A 25456-nucleotide genomic window follows, 5' to 3' on the forward strand; every position below is an offset into this window, starting at 1 on the left:
GAGAAAAATAATATTTCGTTTTGTGATCCTCATCGCCGTGGCTCAACCTCTAACCACTGGAAACAGTGGTTAAAATCCCGGTTGCTCCATTTTCATTTCATAGCTTTTATCAGTCATTAATAAATCACCGTGGGTGAGGGGACCCCATTGTGATAATAGCCTATATATGGTTCGCTCATTACATCCCTGACCCGGTCAAAGACTGGAAAACAGGTTGTAGGTTTTCATTTTCATATCGTGGAGAAATTTGTAGAGATGGGAGTTACATATCGTAACATAATACTGTATCCTAATCCATAACAGTAAGCTGTTCCAGAAATATTATGTTCCTCCGGGGACCCTAATACAAAAGTAACTGTCTCAGCGCAACCAAGAGAAGGGTAGGGACCAAGGACCAAGGGGGATGTTTTCATTCCCCTCCCCGAAGGGGAGGGGCGGGCCACCTAGAAGGTTACGCCTTCTCTCTGGCCAGGAGATTTGGCGGGGTTTGGGGATTTGGTGGGATTGGTAGAGAAGGATGGAGCTTGCTAAGTTGAAGGAGTTTGGGGGGGGTCTCGATCTCTTGACTAAGTGTTTATTGATTTCTTCAATATGTACAGTATTCATTTTACATTTTTACAATTCATGGGTTTTTACATTAAGATTTTTGTGCTGTAACTTTTACTTGTTTATTGTTTTGCCTACTGTGTATTTAATATATCCCTTCCCCCCCTCTTTTTTTTATTGGGGGGTTATTAGGATATTTACATCTGTTTAATTATGGACTGGACTATCTACAGTTGGTTATTAACAGATCTTGGATATACAGAGCTTGATATTTACAATACGATATTTACATCTGTTACACTATGGACTATCTACACTTGGTTATTTACAGAGATTGGCTATTTACAGAACTTGGGTATTTACACTTGATTATTACAGTGCTTGATGTTTACAATACGTTGATATTTACAATACATTGTCTTGCTTTACATAATTATGAGTAGTCCAACATGGAGTTATTTACAAGTTGTTTTGGGTATTTACAGCAGATTTACATTTGTTGTTGCTTGGTGATTTGCAAGATTATCTTGGTTCTGGTTGGAAGGCACTGCTTCTGAAACATAGGAGGGTTTTGTTAGTACATTTAACATATATCCTGATGTTGGGGGGGAGGAGGTCGCGAGGGGTTCCTGTGATGGGATGGGGTGGGTTTTTACGGGGTTAGGGGCTTATGGGGTGGGATATTTTCGTCACAGCTTCTTTTACTTATGTGATACCCTCATCGGGTGGGGGGGAGGGACCGGTAGAGATGGAATGGGGTTTGGGTGAAGTGGGGGTTGGGGGGTGGGTCTCCTCGGAGGAGTTGGTTGAGGGTTGGGTTGTCTCGGTCTAGGGCTCGGCGGTAGGATCGCTGGAATTGTGTGAGGACATAGGAGTCTAAGGGTGGGAATGGGAATATTGCTAGTAAGTCGGTCGTGGGGTATCGGAAGGGGAGTCGGAGGGCGTGTCGGACTGTGCGGCGTTCGATTGATAGTAAGGGTTGGTACAGGTTCGGATGGGAGTTTGCAGCGGCCGCCCAGGTGATGAGGCCGTAAGTGATTGCGGGGCGTACGAAGGCTTTGTAGGTGAGGAGGAGTAGAGAGGATTTTAGACCCCATCTGGTCCCGGCTAGGCGGCGCACTAGTCGAGCCCGGGTGGCGGTCTTGGTTTTTAGGTGTTGGAAATGGGGACGGAAGGAGAGGTGTTGGTCGAAGAGGATACCAAGGTATTTTAGGGTGGGTTGTGTGCTAATGGGGGATCTACGGATTCGGAGTTGGAGGTTGTCTGGTTTACGGGATATACTGGTTTTTCCCCGTCTACGCCTGAAGAGGATGGACTGGGTTTTTTCTGGGTTAAGTTTTAGGTGCCACCGGTCGCACCATGTTAGGAAGGTGTTGAGGTAGGGTTGGACGGAGCGGTTAATGGCTTGGACAGAGTGTAGAGGGGCTAGGATGACGGTGTCGTCGGCGAACTGGAGCAATTGGATGGGGGGAGGTGGTTGGGGGATGTCGGCCACAAATAGGATAAAGAGGAGTGGGGAGAGGGGTGATCCTTGTGGGACGCCTAATGTGAGGGGGAAGGATGGTGACAGTTGGTTCCTTATTGATATTTGGGTTGATCGGTTTGTGAGGTAGGAGGCAATGACGCGGACGTAGGAGGTGGGGAGGGCGAAGAACCGGAGTTTGAAGAGGAGGGCGGGGTGCCAGACGGAGTCGAAGGCTAGCTGGAAGTCGAAGGTGATTAGGAGGGTAGGACGGGCTCGGTTGAAGTTGTTGGCAGTGATTTGGATGAGTCGAAGGAGTTGGTCTTCTGTGGAAAGTTTTGGGCGGAAGCCGAACTGGGATGGTGGGAGTAGATGGTGGGATTGTAGGTGGGGGTGTAGGCGGCGGACTAGGATTTTGTCTAGGATTTTTGCTAGAACTGTGATGAGGATTATCGGGCGGTAGGAGCTTAGTTCAGAGGGAGGTTTGCCTGGTTTAGGGAATAGAAGCATTGTTGTGTGTTTCCAGTCTGAGGGGTAGAACCCGGTTCGTAGGATGAAGGTGTACAGGTTGGCCAGTAGGGATAGGAGGGTATGCGGTGCATATCGGATGTGAAGGTATCGGGTTTTATCTGGTCCTGGGGCGGTGTTTCGTGATTTAGAAAGGACGGACTGTATTTCAGCCGGGGTGATGGGTGATTCTAGGGGGTGGTTTGATAACGAGTGTGTGATGGATGGTTTGAGTGATGGTGAGGAGGCATGGTGGAGGTATAGTTCTGTGTTTGAGTTGTCGAAGTGGGGGTCTCCGTGGGTGTTGAAACGCTGGCGGAAGTATTGTGCGAAGATTTCCAGCTTTTCCTCGGTATTCGCTGGTGTTGTGTCTCTGTGGATGATGGGGGTAGTGGGGTGTTGTTTTGGTCCCTAGGAGGGTGTTGAGTTTGGCCCAGAATTTGGCGGGATGGGGTTGAAAGTCGTTGAGTTTGGTGCAGGTCTGGGACCAGGAGCGGCGGGTGTGGGCGGCTAGGTAGTTTCGAATAGTTCGGAGGATTTGGCGGTGTAGTCTTAGGAAGGATGGGTCTCGGGTGCGCATGAATTCTCTATGATATGAATGGGAAAGCTTTTGGAGGTGTACGTACCGGGGGGGGGGGGAGTCGTGGTTGGGATGGGGAGTGGAGTGTTGTGGGAATGCTGGATTCTGAAGCAGTGGCGATGGTTGTGAGAATGAATGTATTTAAGTTGTCTAACGAGGGTTGGTCGGTAGGAAGGGGAGGGGTGTGTGCTAATACTTGATTTAGCGTGGCTTGATAGGAGGGCCAGTCGGCTTTGTTGAAGTTTAGGATTGTCCTGGGGGGTGGGGGTGGGGGACGGGGGTTGGTGGATGGGATTTGGAGTAGAACTGGGAGGTGGTCGCTGCCGATGCTGGGTAGTAGTTGTATTGTGATAAGATGGATGAGGGAGTTGTGGGCTATTAGGGCGTCTGGTGTGGTGTTGGAGGCGGGGCGGGTGGGGCCAGGGAAGGGTATCAATGAGCAGTTTAGGTCACTCAGGTGATTTTGTAATTCGGTCATTGCTCGTTTGGTTCGGTGGGTGAGGTTGAGGTCGGCTATGAGTATGAAGTGGGGAAAGGTGTCACTAAGGTAGGTGATGAAGTCCAGTGGAAGGGGGATGTTTGAGCGGTGGTAGATGGTGGCTAGGTGTAGGATCCTCGAGCGGAAGTATACAGTGGTTATAACTGATTCGGGGAAGTTATGGGGGTGGGGTGGGGGCGGGTGGGCAGTGAGGACCGGACTGCTATGGCGGAGCCCCCACGCCCTATGTCGTGGGGGTGATCGGCTCGGTAGAAGGTGAAGCCTGGGAGGTGAGCGGGCTGGAAGGGGCGGAGCATTGTTTCGTTGAGTAGGATTGCGTGGGCGGAGTGTTGTGAGGAGAGGGCTTTTAGGTGTAGACGTTTGGAGTGGAAGGATTGGATATTTAGGAAGAGGATGGAGATGGGTTCTGGGGGCCGGGTACGACGGGGTGGGTTGTGGGCCATGTTTATACTTGTGTTTCTAGGCGGGAGAAATAGAAGTGGGTGTTCAGTCCTGAGTAGGAGGGTAGAAAGTGGGCTTTGAGGGTTTGGTTGGCCGCTGCTTGGATTTTGGTGAGGACCATTGGCCTATGGTAGGGATGAATATTCATTAGGGAGATGGTCACGAAGCGGATTATGTCCTCGATGGTTGGGGGTGGGAAAAGGGATTGGGAGGGTTGGGTGGGGGTGTCTATTGTTTTAACTGGAGCTACCAGTTCAGGGCGATTTTCGGGGGGTTGAGGGCGGGATTTGCATTTTCGGGAATAGGTGGGATGATTTTCGCCGCAGGTGTTACATTTGGGGGGAAGTTGGGTATTGGAGCATCGGGAGGTGGGGTGAGGCTGCGAACAGTGGCTGCACACTGGTCGTTCTGCTGTGCAGTGTGCCGTGTCATGGTTGTTATACGTGAGGCACCGTTCGCACCTGATGGATTGAGGGGGTGGGGTGCGGGAGGGTTCCACCCGGTGGTGGTGTCTGAATATATAGACCCCCTTGTCCAGAACTTCATCTAGGTCCTGGGTGGAGGGTAGTAGTATTCTGACCATGTATGTGGGCCCTGAGTTGTTTTTAATTCGGAAGGCTTTCTGGACTGGTACGCCTTCCTCTTCCAGTTCCTTCATTATTACGTCTATTGGAATTTCGGGGTCCACCCCTCGGATTACACAGCTAAGGGTAGGGAGTTTCTGATTGGCTAACGGATATTAGGAAGCATAGCAGGTCGCTTTAAGCGCGCACTCTGCGCAGGCGCGAGCGATACTTTTGTAACAGTTTAGTGGCAGTACTGATATTCCCATCTTGTTACTTGCTGGTCGGTTACAGATATTCTTTAGTGATTCGAAGTGCTTTGTATTAGGCTTTCTTGACATTAATAATAATAATAATAATAATAATAATAATAATAATAATAATAATAATAATAATAATAATAATAATAATAATAATATTATTATTATTTTAAAATTATAAAATTATATACAGCTACATGCAGTAGCTTAGTTCCTCGGAACAATTACGCGTGGTCTTCTCAGTTTGAATCTCGTGTTTCACGAAAATTGTTTCCAGAAACGCGTTGAAATAAGCCACCAAATAATAATACGGTATAATAATAATAATAATAATAATAATAATAATAATAATAATAATAATAATAATAATAACATTATCATGAAAACGAAAATCCACAGCCTGTTTCCAGTCATTCCACCGGACCAGGAATGGAATGAATGAAGCCCCCATCTAGCGGTGAGGATAGGAATTGTGCCGGCTGCTGAAGCCTGTCGCACCCCTCTAGGGCAATGATTATTGAATGACAGATAAAATGAAATGATACTGGAGAGTGTTTCTGGAATGAAAGATGACAGGGAAAACCGGAATACCCGGAGAAAAGCCTGTCCCGCCTCCGCTTTGTCCAGCACAAATCTCACATAGAGTGACAGGGATTTGAACCACGGAACCCAGCGGTGAGAGGCCGGCGCACTGCCACCTGAGCCACGGAGGAATAATAATAATAATAATAATAATAATAATAATAATAATAATAATAATAATAATAATAATAATAATAATAATAATAATAATAATAATAATCATTCATTCATTCATTCAACTTCGCTAATCGGCCAACTAGGGACCACGATAAGCCTCACTTTACATTCTGGCATTTGTTCGTCTTTCGCTTGATCCACATCGTCTTCATTAGCTCACTGTGTTTAGCACGACGTTCTTCTGTCCATTTAGCACCAGTTGCCCGTTTTTCGTCCCGGAAAGTCCCAAAAGTCTTGATGGCTGCTCTGAAAAGATTTCGGTCTTGTGCATCTTCTGCTTGTAGGCCCAGTTCTTTAAGATCTTTCTTGACATTAATAATAATAATAATAATAATAATAATAATAATAATAATATTATTTTAAAATTATTTAAAATTTTACCGCTTCATATACAGTGGTTCTGATAATGTACATGGTAGTCAAATATCAGGTCCTGAAAGGCTATCGCAAGTCCCATGACGTGAATCTGTGCGTCCTGAAATTTCGCATCGACTGCAACCTGTGAGGCAGTGCAGCAAAAGCTGCTATCGTAATTTTTACCAGTGCAAAAGAGGAGTGATATACAGGAGGAGAAAAGAAAGACGCTGGTCAAACCACTTACAATGTCTACCACATATCCACAACTTCTGTATATGGCGAAAGACGATTTTGGAGCCTTTTATGCTGGCTTTACTGACCGACTTGGCTACACGGTTTGTGTAACGTAGCTGTTAGCTTGTATACGGAAGATGGTGGATTCGAACCCCACTGTCGGCAGTCCTCAAGATGGTTTTCGGTGGTTTCCCATTTTCACATCAAGCAAATGCTGACACTGTTTCTCAGTTAAGGCCGCGGTAGTTTTCGTCCTAGTCCTGTCCTATCCCATCGTTACCATGAGATCAGTCTGTGTCGGTGCCACGTAAAAAAAAACAAATAACAAAAAAAATTACTGGGTTAAAATCTGCTTACGTCTTGCCTGATAGAGCTATTTCCTCAAGAACCATTCCGGCGGCATCTGAAGAGTATGTGCCATTCGTTCTTCAACATATTTTATAAAGTCTGGTCCTAGTGTTTGTTTAACTACAGATCCTTGGACATCTATGAATACACATAACTACCTAGCAGCCACGGCGCCTTTTATAAATGAAAGTTTCGAAGTATTGGTTCTCGGAAAGTAATTGGGTCATTGCAAACATTTTTCTAGGAATAGTTAAGAATGTGAATGACGAGCTGGCGAAAGGGACAGTGGGAGAGAAGAGAGATGAAGATACAGTATTTCTATTTATAAGTACTTACTAAGGTGCGGTTAGGGGCTACAAGAGACAACAGGTAAAAGGGACGTTCCTTCCAAAAGTTGACCTGCAACTTGTATTATGTTACTTTTATATCCTAATACTCCAGCCTAATACTACAATGTAACGGATGCACAGGAACATGATACTGGAAAGTAACCATTTGTCCCATCCCTAGAAATTTGTCCACTCAAAGCGATGGGGTAAAATAGGTGTGGGGTCGTCTAACCTGTTATTTTATCCCAGCAACGTGTGCAAAAACTAATAAAGCATTGCAACTGAACGGAGTTTTAGCTAAGGCGCTAGATATCTTGATGGGTGAGTCAAACCTCTATGGAACACTCACCAGAATTACTTGATTCATGAACTGGAAAAGATCCAAAGAAAAGCAGCTCGATTTGTTCTGGGTGATTTCCTACAAAAGAGCATCGTTACAAAAATGTTGCAAAGTTTGAGTTGGGAAGACTTGGGAGAAAGAAGACGAGCTGCTCGACTAAGTGGTATGTTCCGAGCGGAGAGATGGCGTGGAATGACGTTACGAATACCAATAAGTTTGAGTGGGGTCTTTGAAAGTAGGAAATATCACAATATGAAGTCCGGCTCCATGGCTAAATGGTTAGCTTGATGGCCTTTGGCCACAGGGGTCCCGGGCTCGATTTCCGACAGGGTCGGGTAATTTAACCATGATTGGTTAACTTCGCTGGCATGGGGGCTGGGTATATGTGTCGTCTTCATCATTATTTCATCCTCATCATGACGCGCAGGTCGCCTACAGGTGTCAAATTAAAAGACCTGCACCTGGCGAGCCGAACATGTTCTTGGACACTCCCGGCACTAAAAGCCATACGCCATTTCATTTCATCACAATATGAAGATAAAGTTGAAATTTAAGAGGACCAATAGGGGCAAATATTTGTTTATAGGAAGGGGAGTTACGGGTTGGAATAACTTACCAAGGGAGATGTTCAATACATTTCCAATTTCTTTGAAATCATTTAAGAGAAGGCTAGGAAGACAACAGATAGGGAATCTGCCACCAGGCGACTGCCCTAAATGCACATCAGTAGGCCCTATTGATTGAATGATTGATGGAATTGAAGCAGAGACATTTTAAAAAGCGATTGTAGGTACCGAAACTGAACATGTGAAATCATTCATGTATGAATTAATACAAAGTAAGCTTTTGCTTAAGCCTACTGTAAGTTAGTTTACTGTTGAACACATTCAGTAGGCGTACCATAGACCAGTTTTGTTGAAATGTTTTCATTCCCCACCATGAAGGGGTGGGGCGGGCCACCTAAAGGGTAACGCCCTCTCTCTAGCCGGGAGATTAGACGGTGTTGGGAAGAAGATAAAAAATTAGGAGACGGTTAAAAGGCAATTTAATTAAGGAGAGGAGATGTAAAAGAAAGTGTCTCTTGGCTTAGGGCGGTGTAGTAATATATAGTGCTTTATTGATAGAATTACAAATACAAATGATTTATAACTGAGATGAAAAGAAGGGAAGGTTCAAGCTAGGTTGTAAGGGATAAGATGAAGGGCAAGGGTGTGATAGACGGCAGAGAAGTTGACAAGTGAAGTGAGGAGAAGGCGAAGGATGTCAAAGGTAGATGATGGTGGTGAAAAGTAACTGGGTTGGGGTGGATAAGGTTGGAGATGTGGACTAGGTGTTTGGGGAGGTGGGGCAGGCCAAGGTCGACGACGAGGTGTGGCAGGGTTGGTCGAAGGTTGAGGAGGAGAACGTGACTGTTCAACCTGGTGCTGGCAGCCATAGAGCTGTATCCCTTGGTTGATAAGTTGTTGAACATCTTTGAGTGTAGGAAGGTGGAGTCTTATGAGATACGTGGGTCCATCTTCATTGAAAATCTGGAATGCTCGGCGCATGGGTAATCCTGCTTGGTGAAGTTCATGGACTATGGCTGCAGGTGATATGTTAGGGTCCACACCACGAATGACGCAGCTGTAGGAGTAGAGTGGTCGGACGGGAGCGATGACGATAGGGGATGTTACGTATCTGCAGACGTATCATTGGCAGGTCCCTTGACAGGTGGCTAAAGTAATGTGGTCGAGGGACGTAGTTGATCAGGGGTGGGAGGGATGGCATGATTAGACGTCATGATGGGGAGAGGATGGGACATAACTGAAGTGGTTATCGGAATGTTGGGGGAGGTGTGAGTAGAAGTGGTGGTGGTGGTAACAGGGGTGGTGTAACTAGAGGAGAAAGGATGGGATAGTGTTGGAGGGGGCGTGGTTGCTGCAGGCGATTCGGCGGTGACAGGTGTATTGGGTGTGTTGAGAAGTAGTTGAGCCATGATGTTTGGAGGAGTAGTTTCGACGCGATGGAGGTGGCGGTGGATACACGCCCCATTATCTAGAAGGTCGAAGTAGGCATCTGAAGAAGAAGTAGGGAGATACAGAAGAACATCAGGCGATGGTATCGGGCCGGCATAGAGTCTGGAAGCAGAATGGATGCCTGCCGGGCAAAGTTCCGTGAGGATGTGTTCATTGATGATAGCAAGGTCAACATCACAAACCAGGAAAGTGTACATGTTAGGGAGGCTGACTTCCAGTTTGGTGTCTGGCCAATATGCTTGACTGAGGTTGGCTAGTTGTGAATTAAAGGTGCGCGTCACCCACTCGGGGGAAAAAAAAAAAAAAAAAAAGCGTTGCTTGGGAGCAGTGTATAGTCCTCTGCAGGGATGTGTGATGTGACCAGAGCTGTGTGTAGACCAGTTGGTTGGTTGCAGCTGTTGTTTTAGTGCTGGCGCAAACAAACTGCAATTATGTTTAGTCCGTTTATTTTGTACAGCCGTTGCAACGTTAGGGTACAGAAAACACATGATGAAAAAACATACCGTGTTTTCTTCCTGTTAGTCGTCTGCAGCATGTATAACCTTGAACGACCACTGTTTATTTTTAGAACGAACGGCTTCTGTGGGACGAAATTCCGGCACCTCGATTCATTTAGGCAATCGCCAATAGGCCTATCAATAAGAAACTGGAATGTGTTTTCCTTCTCATGAAGGTAGGTCATCTGATTTACTAGCACTTTATTATTACCGTATACAAAATCAAAATACAATTTAAAATTCTAAGATACAGTCAAAGTCTTTCATTAGGTAGGCCTAACTGCTAGTTCAGTTTTCTAACATGTGCTACAAGAGCATTTAAATTGCTGGCCTGTGGGTTTAAATACCCCTCTGAGTGGCTGGTATTGAGTGTGTTAATAAGAACATGAGATTTTCATACATTTTTCAAATTTATCTTTTTGGCTTGTATAGTTTAGATTACTGTACATATTCTACATAATCAATGTAATGTTATTTGTCATAAAATATGTACCACACAACATTTTAAACATTCTGAGGAAGTAATTTAAAAAAATAATAATAATTTGTTGCAGAAGTTGGAGATATTACTTATCAGAGCAAAGTACTTATATTTCAGAAATGATGAAATAAAGGATGGAAGGAATTAAGAGCAAACTTTCAGGACAGAAATTGGTGGTGTGTTGTGATGAAACCACAAACAAATGCAAAAATGTATTTTTATTGTCATATTTAAAGCAATAAAGTCTTCAGCTTCCAGGTACTCTTAAAATTATGTCATCCAGCTTGATGACATGGCCCTTGTGTTGGATTCAGCATGTTATATGGTAAAATGTTTTGACATACTGGGGAATATTCTAAGTGATGATGTTGTGATTGTGCCAAATTTAGTGTTCAATGTGTTATGTAAGCACTTGCAAGATTTGTTGGGTAAAGTCTGCATTTTTGAATATGTAGAAACGAAAGCATCTCTTCAGGAAGTTTCTGGATGCTAAATAAACCACCAAGATGAATTAATTCCTGATGAAGTAGAGTCATGGGAAGTGGGTATGGCATTTTTCTATCCTACCATCCCATGTTTGGAGGGCTGCGTATAACAATCATGGTTGCTGCATCTGATTATCACAGTGACAAAGTAAAGGATACTGCAAGCTGGCCTTGAAACATGACGGCACACAAGCATTTTGTACAATTAAAACAAAACAGTGTCACATCTACAGTTCACAGATGGCACTTTGACCCTCCGCCCCACTCTGGACATTTTGAATTCCTCTTGTGGAGGCTCCACAGGGGGTGATGTGGTGACCCCATCTTCAGGCTGCTTCGATTCCTCCGGTGTAGTGCTCACCTTCAACCACTAACTGTCTGATACATTCCCCTTCACTTTGGCCACCCTCCAGATCCCATCTTCCCCTGTACACATCTCCAAGTGGCTAGTTTATACGTTCTTCAGAGTACCACCCTATTAGCACAACATCTCTCACCTTAACACTGTTGACTTTTCTCTGCCTGTGGTGAACCAGTGTTGCCAAATATTCATTCCTGAATCTTTGCCACAGATCCTTGCATAGTTTCTGCAAGTACCTACAATGCTTCACAAGTCAATCTGGTCTATCAATCAATCACTGCGGATCTGCATTTAGGGCAGTCGCCCAGGTGGCAGATTCCTTATCTGTTGTTTTCCTAGCCTTTTCTTAAATGATCGCAAAGAAATTGGAAAATTATTGAACATTTTCCTTGGTAAGTTATTCTAATCCCTAACCCCCCTTCCTATAAACGAATATTTGCCCCAATTTGTCCTCTTGAATTCCAACTTTATCTTCATATTGTGATCTTTCCTACTTTTAAAGACACCACTCAAACTTATTCGTCTACTGATGTCCTCCCACGCCATCTCTCCACTGACAGCTCGGAACATACCACTTAATTGAGCAGCTCGTCTCCTTTCTCCCAAGTCTTCCCAGCCCAAACTTTGCAACGTTTTTGTAACGCTACTCTTTTGTCGGAAATCACCCAGAACAAATCGAGCTGCTTTTCTTTGGATTTTTTCCTGTTCTTGAATCAAGTAATCCTGGTGAGGGTCCCATACACTGGAACCATACTCTAGTTGGGGTCTTACCAGAGACTTATATGCCCTCTCCTTTTCATCCTTACTACAAACCCTAAATACCCTCATAACCATGTGCAGAGATCTGTACCCTTTATTAACAAATCTGGAATCTCGCTGCAAGAAATTCCTTGTAGGAAGATTGTTGGTGTCAAGGGCCTCAATTCATCTAAACTGTTAGCGATGTGGGTCTCAAGCTAATTGCCATCTCACAATCACACAGTACAGTGTACACAGAAGCTCGTCCTAAGGTTTGCTTCGACAGTTCCTTAACAGTTCTGACCAGCCGCCCCACGAAGCTGCTGTAATCCTTTATACAAATAAGTCACAGTCCAATGTCGTCAAGATATTATTGAGCCTTTGGTTCCAGTGTCTGAGTAGAGTACAGACTTGCTCCCTTGTCTGGCAATGGTGAAATGAAGGCATGTGTTGTTAATGATTGCACATGTTCCATATATATTCCTTGGTACACCGCACAGGTAAACAATACAACCCAAGTCTTTATTGGTCCACCATAGTCTGCTCCTGATACTTCAAATGCTGGGGAGATTCCTACCCTATCCCTGGTTAAAGGAGGGAAAGCTGTCTTTGTTGAAGTAACTATGTATTTTGCATTTGACATGTCTTACAATAATTTGTTTGGTAAAAATATATACATGTATCCCAAGCTTTGTAGCATTATTATGAAGTAGAATTTATGCAAATCTTACTTGGGATTCCTTTTAGAGGAAAGATGTGTCCATTGTGACGTTTTAAGTACATTTACTTTTGTAACCGCCGGGCTGAGTGGCTCAGACGGTTGAGGCGCTGACCTTCTGACCCCAACTTGGCAGGTTCGATCCTGATTCAGTCCGGTGGTATTTGAAGGTGCTCAAATATGTCAGCCTCGTGTCGGTAGATTTACTGGCACGTAAAATAACTCCTGCAGGACTAAATTCCAGCACAATTAAAAATAGGAGAGGATTTCCACCAATCAATACTTATTTATTGCATATATTAAACTACAGGACCGGTTTCGACCTCATATACAAGGTCATCTTCAGCTGAACCATACATACATATTTATATAATGAAGCTTTGATTAAGATTGTGTTGTTAAAGGAATGCTATATGATGATGATGTACATTTAGTCACATACAAATGGGGCACGTCTTAGCGTGAACTGGCGTATATGTCATTCTGTACAATATTGCAACTGTATGTCTAAAATATTATGTTGAAGGTCTTAAAATTAGTGTATAAAATATGTCTTTACTTAAACTAACTTTTATATATATATATATATGTACAAGATAAATACAATATATAAAAACACTTCATGCATATGAACATTCGTTCTTGGTTGTTGGTCAATACATCGACTAACTTCCGTATTTAAGTCTTTATTTACAGTTGTACACTTCAGCTGCTATTCTTGGAGTTTGTAAAATTGCATGGGTAAAAAGTTTTGTCTTCCTGTGTATATGTGGGATAAAACACTTTCAATTTTAAAAAGGTGCCAAATGTATGGACGAAATTCAACTAAAATATGTTCAGCTCTGCTGTGTGTGTTGCCCTTTTATTGGAACCAATTTATGTTGTCCTGTGGCGTCCGTAAATTTGGATGACATTGGGTTCAAAGTAGTGGCTCCTTTCCCATTTGTAGTTGTGCAATGATGTTATGTTTATCTGTGGAAGATAAGATTGAGTTATAAGTGATATCGTGTTGGAGGAATGTCTAAGGGTTATGTGTGTGAATTGGATTATGTACTTACTGTTGTTGGTGTAGCTGAGTTGTGTTTGACATGCGAGCCTGTAATGTACTACTTCGTGTTCTTCTTGGGCTCATACTAGGTGCTGTGAGGGGAAGGGAAGGAGGGGTAGGGAGAGTTGTTGTTGTGGGGGTAGGGGTGGAGCTGGGTGTGTTGTTTGGTGTTTTTCTGTTGCGTGTAATAACTGCGAGACAAGCTATATCGGACGTACCAGTAGAAACTTCCTAACCCGATATAACGAACACATAAACGCGGTGAAATACAATCATTTTTCCTCAATAGGACAACACGTCGCAGACTATAAACACAGTTTTACAAACATCGATAACGATATGCAAATCCTGAACATAAACCCCAAAGGCCCCCTGCTCAACATAACAGAGGAATTTTACATCACTCTAGATCAGTACACCAATCCAAATTACAACATAAATGAAATCACAGAAAAAACTAACATCATCTTCAGTACAGTTATCCCCGCCCTAAAAAACCCTTACCTTAAGTTAATCGATAAACAGAACGCGACACGCAACAGAAAAACACCAAACAACACACCCAGCTCCACCCCTACCCCCACAACAACAACTCTCCCTACCCCTCCTTCCCTTCCCCTCACAGCAGCTAGTATGAGCCCAAGAACACGAAGTAGTACATTACAGGCTCGCACGTCAAACACCAACAACAGTAAGTACATATTCTAATTCACACACATAACCCTTAGACATTCCTCCAACACGATATCACTTATAACTCAATCTTATCTTCCACAGATAAACATAACATCATTGCACAACTACAAATGGGAAAGGAGCCACTACTTTGACCCAATGTCATCCAAATTTACGGACGCCACAGGACAACATGAATTGGTTCCAATAAAAGGGCAACACACACAGCAGAGCTGAACATATTTTAGTTGAATTTCGTCCATACATTTGGCACCTTTTTAAAATTGAAAGTGTTTTATCCCACATATACACAGGAAGACAAAACTTTTTACCCATGCAAAGAAGTGTACAACTGTAAATAAGACTGAAATACGGAAGTTAGTCAATGTATTGACCAACAAGCAAGAACGAATGTTCATATGCATGAAGTGTTTTTATATATTGTATTTATCTTGTACATATATATAAAAGTTAGTTTAAGTAAAGACATATTTTATACACTAATTTTAAGACCTTCAACATAATATTTTAGACATACAGTTGCAATATTGTACAGAATGACATATACGCCAGTTCACGCTAAGACGTGCCCCATTTGCATGTGACTAAATGTACATCATCATCATATAGCATTCCTTTAACAACACAATCTTAATCAAAGCTTCATTATATAAATATGTATGTATGGTTCAGCTGAAGATGACCTTGTATATGAGGTCGAAACCGGTCCTGTAGTTTAATATATGCAATAAATAAGTATTGATTGGTGGAAATCCTCTCCTATTTTTAATTGTGCAATTCGTCAATACGGAAATGAAGATTATAGATTACGATAAATTCCGGCACCTCGGTGTCTCCGAAAACCGTAAAAGTAGTTAGTGGGACGTAAAGCAAATAACATGATTATTACTTTTATAACCTTGCCAATGTCCATTGCTGAAGCAGGTCCTTGCGTTCTTATTGGCCAACGTAAAGTTGGATGTGACATAATTTCCATAAATCGTAATAATTAGATTGTATTATCAACCTGGGCAAAATAAAAGCACAAAAAATAGAACATGTTGAGGAAACAATGTCAAATACAGGATGAAACTTACCTTAATGTAGTGGAGGGTCCAGCGCTGCAGCAGCGTAATGAATTCGTGCACCGTCACGTCTAAGGGGAAGGAGCTCTTAAACAGGAGTTCTGCAAGATGTCCTGCAAAGGGTGTTTGTAATTCAGCTTTCCACCACTAGCTCAAATAGAATGCGCTGCTAATGCTCTAACCCTAGCCTAATTTTGCACAGGAGAAACTAGAGGCCTAAGGCCAGTTTGCGGCTCTAATCTCGGGACTTACGCTCCTAGATCCCCTTTGCCTGTCCCTGCATCCCTGATCTTGTCCAGGCCCTACCCTGACCAATCCAGACCAACGTTCTTATCCAGGCCCTACCCTAATCAGTCCAGACTGATGGTGTTTACACATGAAACTAGAGGCTTAAAGCTCTAACCTGCTTGTCCACTTTACTTGTCTCCATATCAATGGTCTTGTCCAGGCCCTACCCTAACCTATCCCATATTAATGAAACTTCCATTCTTTCCTCTCCTGCTGTGGACTTACACACCCAGCCTCCTCATATTTGCCCCTCGCTAGAGCCTTGTCGACCACCTGACCACATGTGATACAAATTATTTTGTTGAATACCACCTACTCAACAAAATTATAAGAATTTGTATCACAAGTAGATCTTCAATTCGGACAAAAATGAAATTTATAACCTGCACCTGACCACATCCTCGGCGAGAAGGCCGTGAGAAGTTAACAAAAGACAGTTGTTCCGCATGTTGATGTTAGTGACCTAAGGCACTAATGTTGGGCTACATGGTGAAATGAATGAAAAACTACAACCGGTCTTCCAGTCAATGACCGGGTCAGGGATGGAATGAATGAAGCCCCCATATTGTGCCAGCTGCCGAAGCCTGTCGCACTCCTCTGGGGCAATGATTAATGACTGACAGATGAAATGAAATGACAGTGGGGAGTGTTGCTGGAATGAAAGATGATAGAGAAAACCGGAGTACCCGGAAAAAAACCTGTCCCGCCTCCGCTTTGTCCAGCACAAATCTCACATGGAGTGACCAGGATTTGGACCACGGAACCCAGAGTTGAGAGGCTGATGCACTGCCGTCTGAGCCACGGGGGCTTTGGGCTACATGGTATAAAGTATTCATATTTGTTTCACAGCCCTCCTAACTCCAAGAATCCAGTATTTTTGTCTGAGTGTAGCAAACAAAGTCAACATGCTGTGACGGATTCTACTGAAATCAGTCTGGTTAATATTACATGTTTTGATGACAACAATATGGCTTTCTTGAATTTTTCATTTTTATCACCTAACGTCAGCTTTGTTTCAGCCCTCAAAACTTCTTCATCATCTTCAAAGACCTTGACTTTCCTTTCAAGTTGTTGTTTAACAGCTGTAAAAGGTCTTGGCCTGCCAAGCGACCGCTGCTCAGCCAGAAGGCCTTGGTTGTATGGCACAGTAGTCGCAAAAGGTGGCAAAATGCCGTACCATCATTTAAATTCTACCAACAACAACATCATCAGTGTCCTTTTCAAATTACACTAGCTGTTACAAAGGAACGAAGGATCTTCCCCCTACCTCCTTGGCAAACTGCCTTAACATCGGCACTTTTACGAGATTGTCAGTTTTGACACACATATTTCTTTTTCATTCTATGATTCAACTATGAATAAATGACATTTTTTTACATATGTTTTTATATCCACAGCAACATCATAAGAACCTTATAAAATTCTCACCTTTAAGTTTTTACATAATATTTTAAAACTTTGCTCAACATTGTGCATTCGTGCCCCAATTATTTTTGACTTAGACCATAAGGAAGTTCATTAAATTTTAATGTGTTTTTATGACACATATAACACATGTCAACCATTTGAAGTGTATTTTAAGGCAAATTTTGTGTTAAATGTGTGTTAATCCAGATACTCTTTTGATTTATTTATTTATTTGCTTTGAACAGATGATGATTCCAAGTGAATCAAAAGCGGTCTTCATTTACTAAATGTTACATCCCTCAACTGTTTCCTATTATATAACTCAAATGCTAACACAAAAATGAAAGTTATGATGTAAGGTGTCAACTCGAAAGACCTGCACCACTCGTCTCTATGGAGGCCACTCACTAAATGTCGAGTCACCTTGGTCTCCCTCTACCTCTCTTACCCTCAATGGCTTAGTTCATTATTGTCCTAGTTAACCGTCCTTTCTCTATTCACCTCACACGACCATGAACAGCTTCGTCCATTGAGTTAATTTTCAACTCAGCCTTTATCTACTGCCAATTTTCCCATCTGTTTATACCTGAAATAATTCTTACTATTTCATGACGATTACTTCTACCTTATGAGTAAGATATCCTGAGTCCACTCAACTTTCACTCCCATACAACAAAGTTGGTCTGAAAAGAGATTGTGAGGAATGTCATACACCAGTAGAACAGGACCAATATAGTAGCAAAAACAGCAGAAGAAGACATCACAATTTTGCTGCAACTCTTCTGCCATCCAGAGAGAATACACATACCTGTTCCAGTTTTGTATTCCCAACACTTCACTACTGACATCACTTCACTCTTGGAATACTGCACCTTTTTCCAACCTCCGAGCTTTTATAATTAAAGAAAACCTATTCTGTGTATGACTCTCTGTATGTGCTATCAGCTTTTTCTTAGATAAGCTTCTCACAATCCCAGAAGTGTTGTGGCTCATCTCTTTATCTTCCTCATCTGTTGATAACAGTTGATAACAGCAGCTTGACAGTTCATTGCCTGACTTCCAGTGAAGGAAAGTAACTTGTGGAATAAGGTATGTACCATAACATTTCTTAGCAGGTGTAGTTTTCTCGAGATGGATTTATTGTTTGGAACTGAGCAAAGAATCAGTTTACTGGATTGTCATTTTTGGGAATTGGTAGGTTTGGGAGTTGTTATTAAAGAATAGCTTTTATGTTTGAACATTTCTTTCAATATAATTCCAATATAATTGCTCCATTGTTGGAAATGATAAATTTCAAGCCAACTCATTTATTGTTACTACAAGAGGGACGGCTCAACCTTACTTCATCTCATCTCCATGAATTTTGGAATAATTACTGATAGTATAAAGAGACAGCTCATGAAATATAATTAATATTTTGAACAGTGCTCGTATGAAGAAAGCAACAATTTTTCTAGAATGTGATTTGACGAAATGCAGACCTTGAATTAGATGTTGGTGCAGCAAATCAGTGGGAAGAAAAGTGAGAGAACACGTCAGTTGTGAAAGATTTGTTTATCCATGATGTTGCATACATGAAACATGCCCTTTTAACTACCAGTGTGGGATATTTACATCATTTTTGCCTTGTAAACCTCCCAGGGAATCCAAAATTCATTTTTAAAATAAAAAAAAAATCATGTGTTAATTAGACACAGTCTGTTACAAGGTAATTCTGTTTTAAATATCTGCACAAATGACAGATATTGTACTATTTTTGTGAAAAGGATTTTATTAAAACTCCCACCTAATCAACACCATAAGTAAGACATTTTGGTCAATATCTGACCATCCTCAGCTACATATAAAGAAAAGAATTAAAAAAAACCACATTACACATAAGCAGATGATATGGCCTTGTTTCCTGAAACAATGGAGGAAGTAAGAGAGCAAATCCTTGAACTAGAGAAATAGGTCTTCATATCTCCTTCGAAAAAACCAAAATCATGACAAAAAACAAACACTCATGTAAATCCCTCAAAGTCCAAGAACAAAAGACTGAAATAGTGAAAGAATTCAAATATCACAGAGAATGGATTAGTTGAATTCTGTGGAATGCAAAGCAATGGAATCCAGGAAAAATAAACTTGAACTGGGCTTACAACTAACAAAAAATACACACAACCAGAAATCCCTTTCATGGGGATCCAACATTAAACATCATAAAACAGCGATTAAACCAGAAGCACTAAACATGAATTTCAAAGCCAGATGGAGAAACTCAAGCTAAGAAAAAGGAATTTTTTTAGAAAGATCATAGGACTAAAATTTCTGGACAATAAGATAACATACATCAATAATGCAAGGTTCTACAAGAAAATTGAAAAACTCTGAGACACTATGTGGAAAAAAGAATGATACATTTTTATGGTCATCTTCTCAGAATGAACTCTAATAGATTAACCAAACAAATCTTTGACTTCTTCCATAACCGCAAAACAAAACCCAACTAGTTTAAAGAAACTGAAAAAGACCTAGCAGAATTAAAAATTACAGAAAATTTGCTATATGATTGAACAGCTAAAGTAATAACTAAAGACAAAAATATAAGGTTCCAAGACAAACATACAATAAAAGATAAACCTATTATGTTGGAAGATGAGAGGAAACAAAGATCAGAAAGAATGAAGAAATACATGGCACTAAGAAAAGAACAACACACAAAGAAGTGATTGATTCAGCGTACCCCAAAGAGGGTGAAATGAAAGAAGAAGAAATAATGATAGGGCAAGCAATATCAAGATTACATTACATTGCTTTTCACATCATTGTTTACATGTAATGTGTTTTTTAATTAAGTTTCTTTACATGTAGCTGAGGATGGTCAGATATTGACCAAAACTAGTACTACTTCTAATGATGTAGATTATGTCTTACTTATGGTGTTGATTAGGTGGGAGTTATATAAAAAGGGTCCTTTTTTCACATGAAACAGGGAAATTGACATGGATAATGAAAATTATAAACTATGATATCCACTACATTTCTCTGTGTTGGGAGGTGTGAGAGACCAAAGTCACTAAAGTAATATTGTAAGGCATTTACTGTCATGGGATGTTGGCGTGTGACGTGCACATGAGGAACATGCAACGAGAAATAAAATAACAAAGATGTACATTTGAGACTACCATTAACAGTTCTGTGTAGATGGCAGTGATATGTGGACTGCAGACAGTTCAAGATGTTAAAGTATGACAGGATTTGTGTCTCAGGTTTGCTTTTACAGTTTACACACAGAATTAGATTATGCAGTTCATTTTATTGACATTTGTGGGGAGAACTAATGACCAAATATGGGATGAAAAATCAACCAATCAGTTTTACATTTGATAGGGTAGATCGTGCGAGATAACTGGTAAAAATGAGTGTAATTGGACTAGACAAAAGAGTAACTGTTTGGTTGGCTATTTTTCTAGAAAATGTAATAATTAAGAGGGGAATTCCTCAAGGCAGTATTATTGGACCTTTATGTTTTCTTATATATATAAATGATATGAGTAAAGAAGTGCAATCAGAGATAAGATTTTTTTGCAGATGATGTTATTCTGTACAGAGTAATAAATAAGTTACAAGATTGTGAGCGGCTGCAGGGTGACCTTGATAATGTTGTGAGATGGACAGCTGGCAATGCTATGATGATAAACGAGGTTAAAAGTCAGGTTGTGAGTTTCACAAAAGGAAAAGTCCTCTCAGTTTCAATTACTGCATTGACAGGGTGAAAGTTCCCTTTGAGGATCATTGTAAGTACCTAGGTCTTAATATAAGGAAAGATCTTCATTGGGGTAATCACATAAATATGATTCTAAATGAAGGGTACAGATCTCTGCACATGGTTATGAGGGTAATTAGGTGCTGTAGTAAGGATGTAAAGGAGAGGGCATATAAGTCTCTGGTAATACCCCCAACTAGAGTATGTTTCCAGTGTATGGGACCCTCACCAGGCTTACTTGATTCAAGAAGTGGAAAAAAATCCAAAGAAAAGCAGCTTGATTTGTTCTGGGTGATTTCAGACAACAGAGTAGCATTACAAAAATGTTGCAAAGTTTGTGCTGCAAAGACTTGGGAGAAAGGAGAGGAGCTACTCGACTAAGTGGTATGTTACATGTGTGTGTCTTTTACCATATGTTAATTTTAGTTCAAGCCTCTCCAAGGCTTTTTAAAAATTAGTTTTATTTTATTTATATGTAAATCAGGTGCCTGATTTTATTTCAAGGTTAAGGCAATGGCTGATGATGCCTATATGCAAGGCGGAACATGTACCATTTTAGTTAACAAGTCAACGTAAATCAACAAAGACAAGACTTATTGTATTGATTAGGTGGTCAAATTAATAAATTAACTTGTTGTTATTATTCCAATTAAGTGGTATGTTACAAGTAACTTCTTAATAAGTGGTATGTTCTGAGCTGTCAGTGGAGAGATGGTGTGGAATGATATTAGTAGAAAAATAAGTTTTAGTGGTTTTTGAAAAGTGGGAAAGATCATAATATGAAGATAAAGGTGGAATTCAAGAGGAAAAATTGGGGTAAGAATTTTTTTTACGAAGGGAGATGTTCAATAAATTTCCCATTTCTCTGCAATCATTTAAGAAAATGCTAGGGAAAGAACAGATAGGAAATTTGCCACCTGGATGAGTGCTATAAATGCAGATGAATAGTGATTGATTGATTGATTGATTACAAGGTTTCAAATGGACTAACATGAACTTTTATCTGTATATTGCCAGTCAATGTAGAGAAACAGGAACCATAATAGGATCGATAATCACAATGACGGGAAGAACAAGGATAGCAGGAAAACACAAAAGGATAAGGACAATAAGAAGAATGATACTACAGTACGTTGATAGTCAAACCAACTGATGCCGAGGAAGGTGTTCCACCACTTTGTCCTGAGTGTCTGATCTAAGACAATGTAACACTAAGTATTTCTGTACCAAGTATTCCAGGCTAAAACTAAACACATATTGTTGTCATCCTTGATGACTGACATACAACTGTTGGTGGTCACACTAACCCGCCTGGTCCCGTTTGTGAAAAATATTTTCACCATAGAATGTTCGCCGGCAGGGTAGGAGAGGAGGTGGTATGCACTTTCTAATCACTACATTGCGTGCCAAAACCTGTGTTCAATTCCAAACCTTTCCTCAATCATCATATGGAGTGAGGGCATATGAGACTGTTGTTGGCCAATGGATGGAGACGTAAAGCTGTGAGCAGACCCCTTGGTGTTATTTGACAGGAGTAGTCTATGTGCCAACACCGGCCTTTACCCTCTCCCTTCATCTTCATCTTCATCATCACCATCATCATCATCATCTGACATCCAGAAACGCAGGTCGCCCATGGAAGTCAAATAGGAAGTCTTGCACCAGGTGATCCAAAAATATCCTCGGACACTCCCGGCTCTAAAAGCCATACCATACATAAATAAACACTGTCACACCTAGAAAATGGAGATAAAGAAGATAAAGGTCATATCTACTGTCACCAGCTTAGCATTGCTTCAGACCTACAAGGTAGGTTACTACTGTACCTGAAAATAATATAAATTAGTTTCAAGGAAAAGAAAATAGATTTACAATCATATGTACTGTACATAATAATAATACTTTACTAATGGTAATACCATTTTTAAACACAACAAGAAAACATAAGGTAAAAAGAAAGGGAAGAATCAACAGAGCATAAGATAAATAAAACTTACAAAAGTCACTTTCTGAAAATAGACAATGAGCAACTAAATAAAGTGGAACTTCCCTTAACATATACTTTTGAATAGCAGACTCTTCTTAGAGTGGACATTAAAATCCCTGGCAGGATAACCTGGACTCTTCTGGTAAAATGAGTTCTTAACACCGGACATTCCTAGAAACTGACATGGACACTTCCCAACAGACAACAACAGCTCTAAAAGAGTCCAGCTCCATGGCTAAATGGTTAGCATGCTGGCCTTTGGTCACAAGGGTCCCTGGTCAAATCAAAAGACCTGCACCTGGCGAGCCGAACGTGCCCTCGGACACTCCCGGCACTAAAAGCCATACACCATTCCATTTTAGCTCTAAAAGAGTGCAGACTATGCTTAGAAGCATAAAACAGCAAGGTAAATAAGTTGTAAGCCCTGGCTGACAGAGAACTGGACTGCAATCTGCTAGACAGCCCTCCGAGTGTGCGCTGTAAGTAAAGACATGGCTGCCCGGCCTTCCTCAGCCCGCTAGGCAGGCAGAATTTCTTATTGTTACTCTATTAGCGGGAGAGTGTGGCCCTTACCGTAAATTGCAAGAGATGTCTCAAGAAAGCAAGCACCTCACAACTCCAGGATGAAGTGGAGGTAATAAAGGTCCATGAAAAAGAAAAAAAGTATCGTAATTGTTTTGCATACTTTTATTGACTTGGCAATTTTAAATTACATGATATAGATGTTGATTCCCATAGGGAATCTGAAATATTTGTCCCCAGTATAGTTGGTCCGTTATTGGATATTATAAATATTTCAGCTAACTCATTCCTGGTTGCCAGCGTTTTGCCCCATAGTGCGTTGGCACTGCCAGTAGCTCCAAGTAGCCTACGCGTTATTCACTAGTGATGCGTCTTCATAGGCATGCTATTTACTAACTGATGAGCACAACGAAAATGCTGACAACCAGGAATGAGTTAGCTGAAAAATTTATAATGTCCAATAACGGACCAACTATATTCATATTATTTAAATTACATGGCTGAAGACGAGTCTATGCAAGGTTCCAAACTGGTCCCATACATATATGAAATGGTGTAATTTTTAGTTATTCCATTTAATTCTGTGTTGAAAGGTGGATAATTCCTCTTGTATTCTCCTGAAAAATTATGTGTTCATGACCAAGTTTGATGTGGGGAAAAGTCAAATCAGGGACATTATTAAAAGTAAGAAGGCATCAAGGGTTGGACATGCAACTGCTGAAGTTCCGGTACTAAACACGGTTTCCAGCAGTGGAAGGCCTTGCTGTGGATAGTCTACATAACGATTGCTTTTGTCGTGCTAGGGCCAACAACATTCCATTGACTGCGCTTCTAATACTGGAGAAGGCACTAGAAATGCTAATGGTGAGGTGTAACTAACTGTAAAGGTTCTGTGGAGTGGTCAGACACAGGATTTCACAGAAAAGTGTTTGTGGCAAATCTGGTGCCCTAGACAAAGTGGAGAGCAAAACCAAAAGACATGTGTGAAGACTATCCTGAAAGAGTCGCTTTTCAGTTGTGACAAGACGAGACAAGGTTCTTCAGTCCATGGAAACTAATTTATAAACTACCTGAAAAAAGAAACAACAAATATTTTCGAAACATCATCAAAATGAGTTCCAAGTTTGAAATATTTAAACCTGGAGTAATCTCTTGGCATTTCTTTCATTTCAAGGAAACTACCAAAGTCAATGACTGGAAATTCTATCTACCTTTCAAGTAACTATTCACAGCCAACATAATGAAGCATCAGTGTGCCAGTGTTGGTCTAACTCGTGTGGTGGTGAGTCATTGTTAGACAAGTGTCCACGGCCACGCAAACTTCACCACTACAAAGTAATTTATAAGCTACCGGTATAAATTTCATTTTTATTCCGTACTGAAGAGCAATTGAATTTTCAATACAATATATCAAGTAAATAATATTACATTAGTCTTGGGACTAGTTTCAGCCACTTGGTGGCCATCTTCAGCCAAACAGATCATGTGATAACTAAAACATATGTATACCAGACAAAGACAATGTTGCAGGAGTAATTGAGGACTTGGGTGCAATAACAGCGTAAGTAGATTTACGCTATTTTAAGAAACCGGCATGTAAAGTTTCAATTTGTTGTACCTGAAGAATAAATCAGTAAATAAGGTTAAATGTTCTTTCAATTGCTATTCAAATGTAAGATACAACATTTCTAGAAAATCTGATAAAATATGGTGATTTTCTAGGACTTTATAATGAATTTAAATTCTTAAATATACGCTGTTATTGCATAAAATATGGGAAAAATGTATAAATATATAGTTTCAGTTAAATATGAAGAAAATTAGGATCTGCTATGTGAAGGAAATAGGTCAGGAAGGCAGATTAAATTAATGACTCACTACAGAATTTCTATAAATGTATTTGTCACATATACTGGTACAGTGTGGCACAAAACTTTCAATAATCAGCGAACACAGGTAATGTTTTCAATTCTCTTTTGCAATGAAAATGAAAATATTAAGAATAGCATATGACAATTTGTGTGTGCTTTGATGCCCTTGGTTCTGTTAAGCTTCTGAAATTGAAACTATTTTAAACTTCGTACCCATGTCTGAATTATTGAGTATTGAAATAGGATTCAATATCGGCTTCAATTTCGGAATTTTCAGGATTCTGGGTTACAGATAAGGTGTTTTC

At 41.0% G+C, this 25456-nt stretch overlaps 1 protein-coding gene and 1 long non-coding RNA gene across 3 annotated transcripts in view; one reads left to right on the forward strand and one right to left on the reverse strand.

Annotated features, from left to right (window-relative positions):
* Window positions 1–565: 565 nt before the first annotated feature.
* Window positions 566–17969, reverse strand: LOC136867490 (uncharacterized). Of its 2 annotated transcripts, none has more exons than XR_010859697.1 (3): window positions 17832–17969; window positions 15341–15441; window positions 566–1099 (listed from the first exon to the last, which is right to left on the reverse strand). It is a non-coding gene; the product is annotated as an uncharacterized lncRNA (long non-coding RNA). The 2 variants fall into 2 exon arrangements; XR_010859696.2 differs by having other exon boundaries at window positions 15341–17706.
* Window positions 17970–20677: 2708 nt separating this feature from the next.
* LOC137498971 (fibronectin-like) overlaps window positions 20678–25456 on the forward strand; it is a 434037-nt gene continuing 429258 nt past the window's right edge. The window contains exon 1 of the mRNA XM_068226885.1: window positions 20678–20802. The gene's annotated coding sequence lies outside the window, so the exon portion shown is untranslated. The remainder of the gene's footprint in view (window positions 20803–25456) is intronic.

Source organism: Anabrus simplex, chromosome 3, assembly GCF_040414725.1.
Source record: "Anabrus simplex isolate iqAnaSimp1 chromosome 3, ASM4041472v1, whole genome shotgun sequence".
NCBI lineage: Eukaryota > Metazoa > Arthropoda > Insecta > Orthoptera > Tettigoniidae > Anabrus > Anabrus simplex.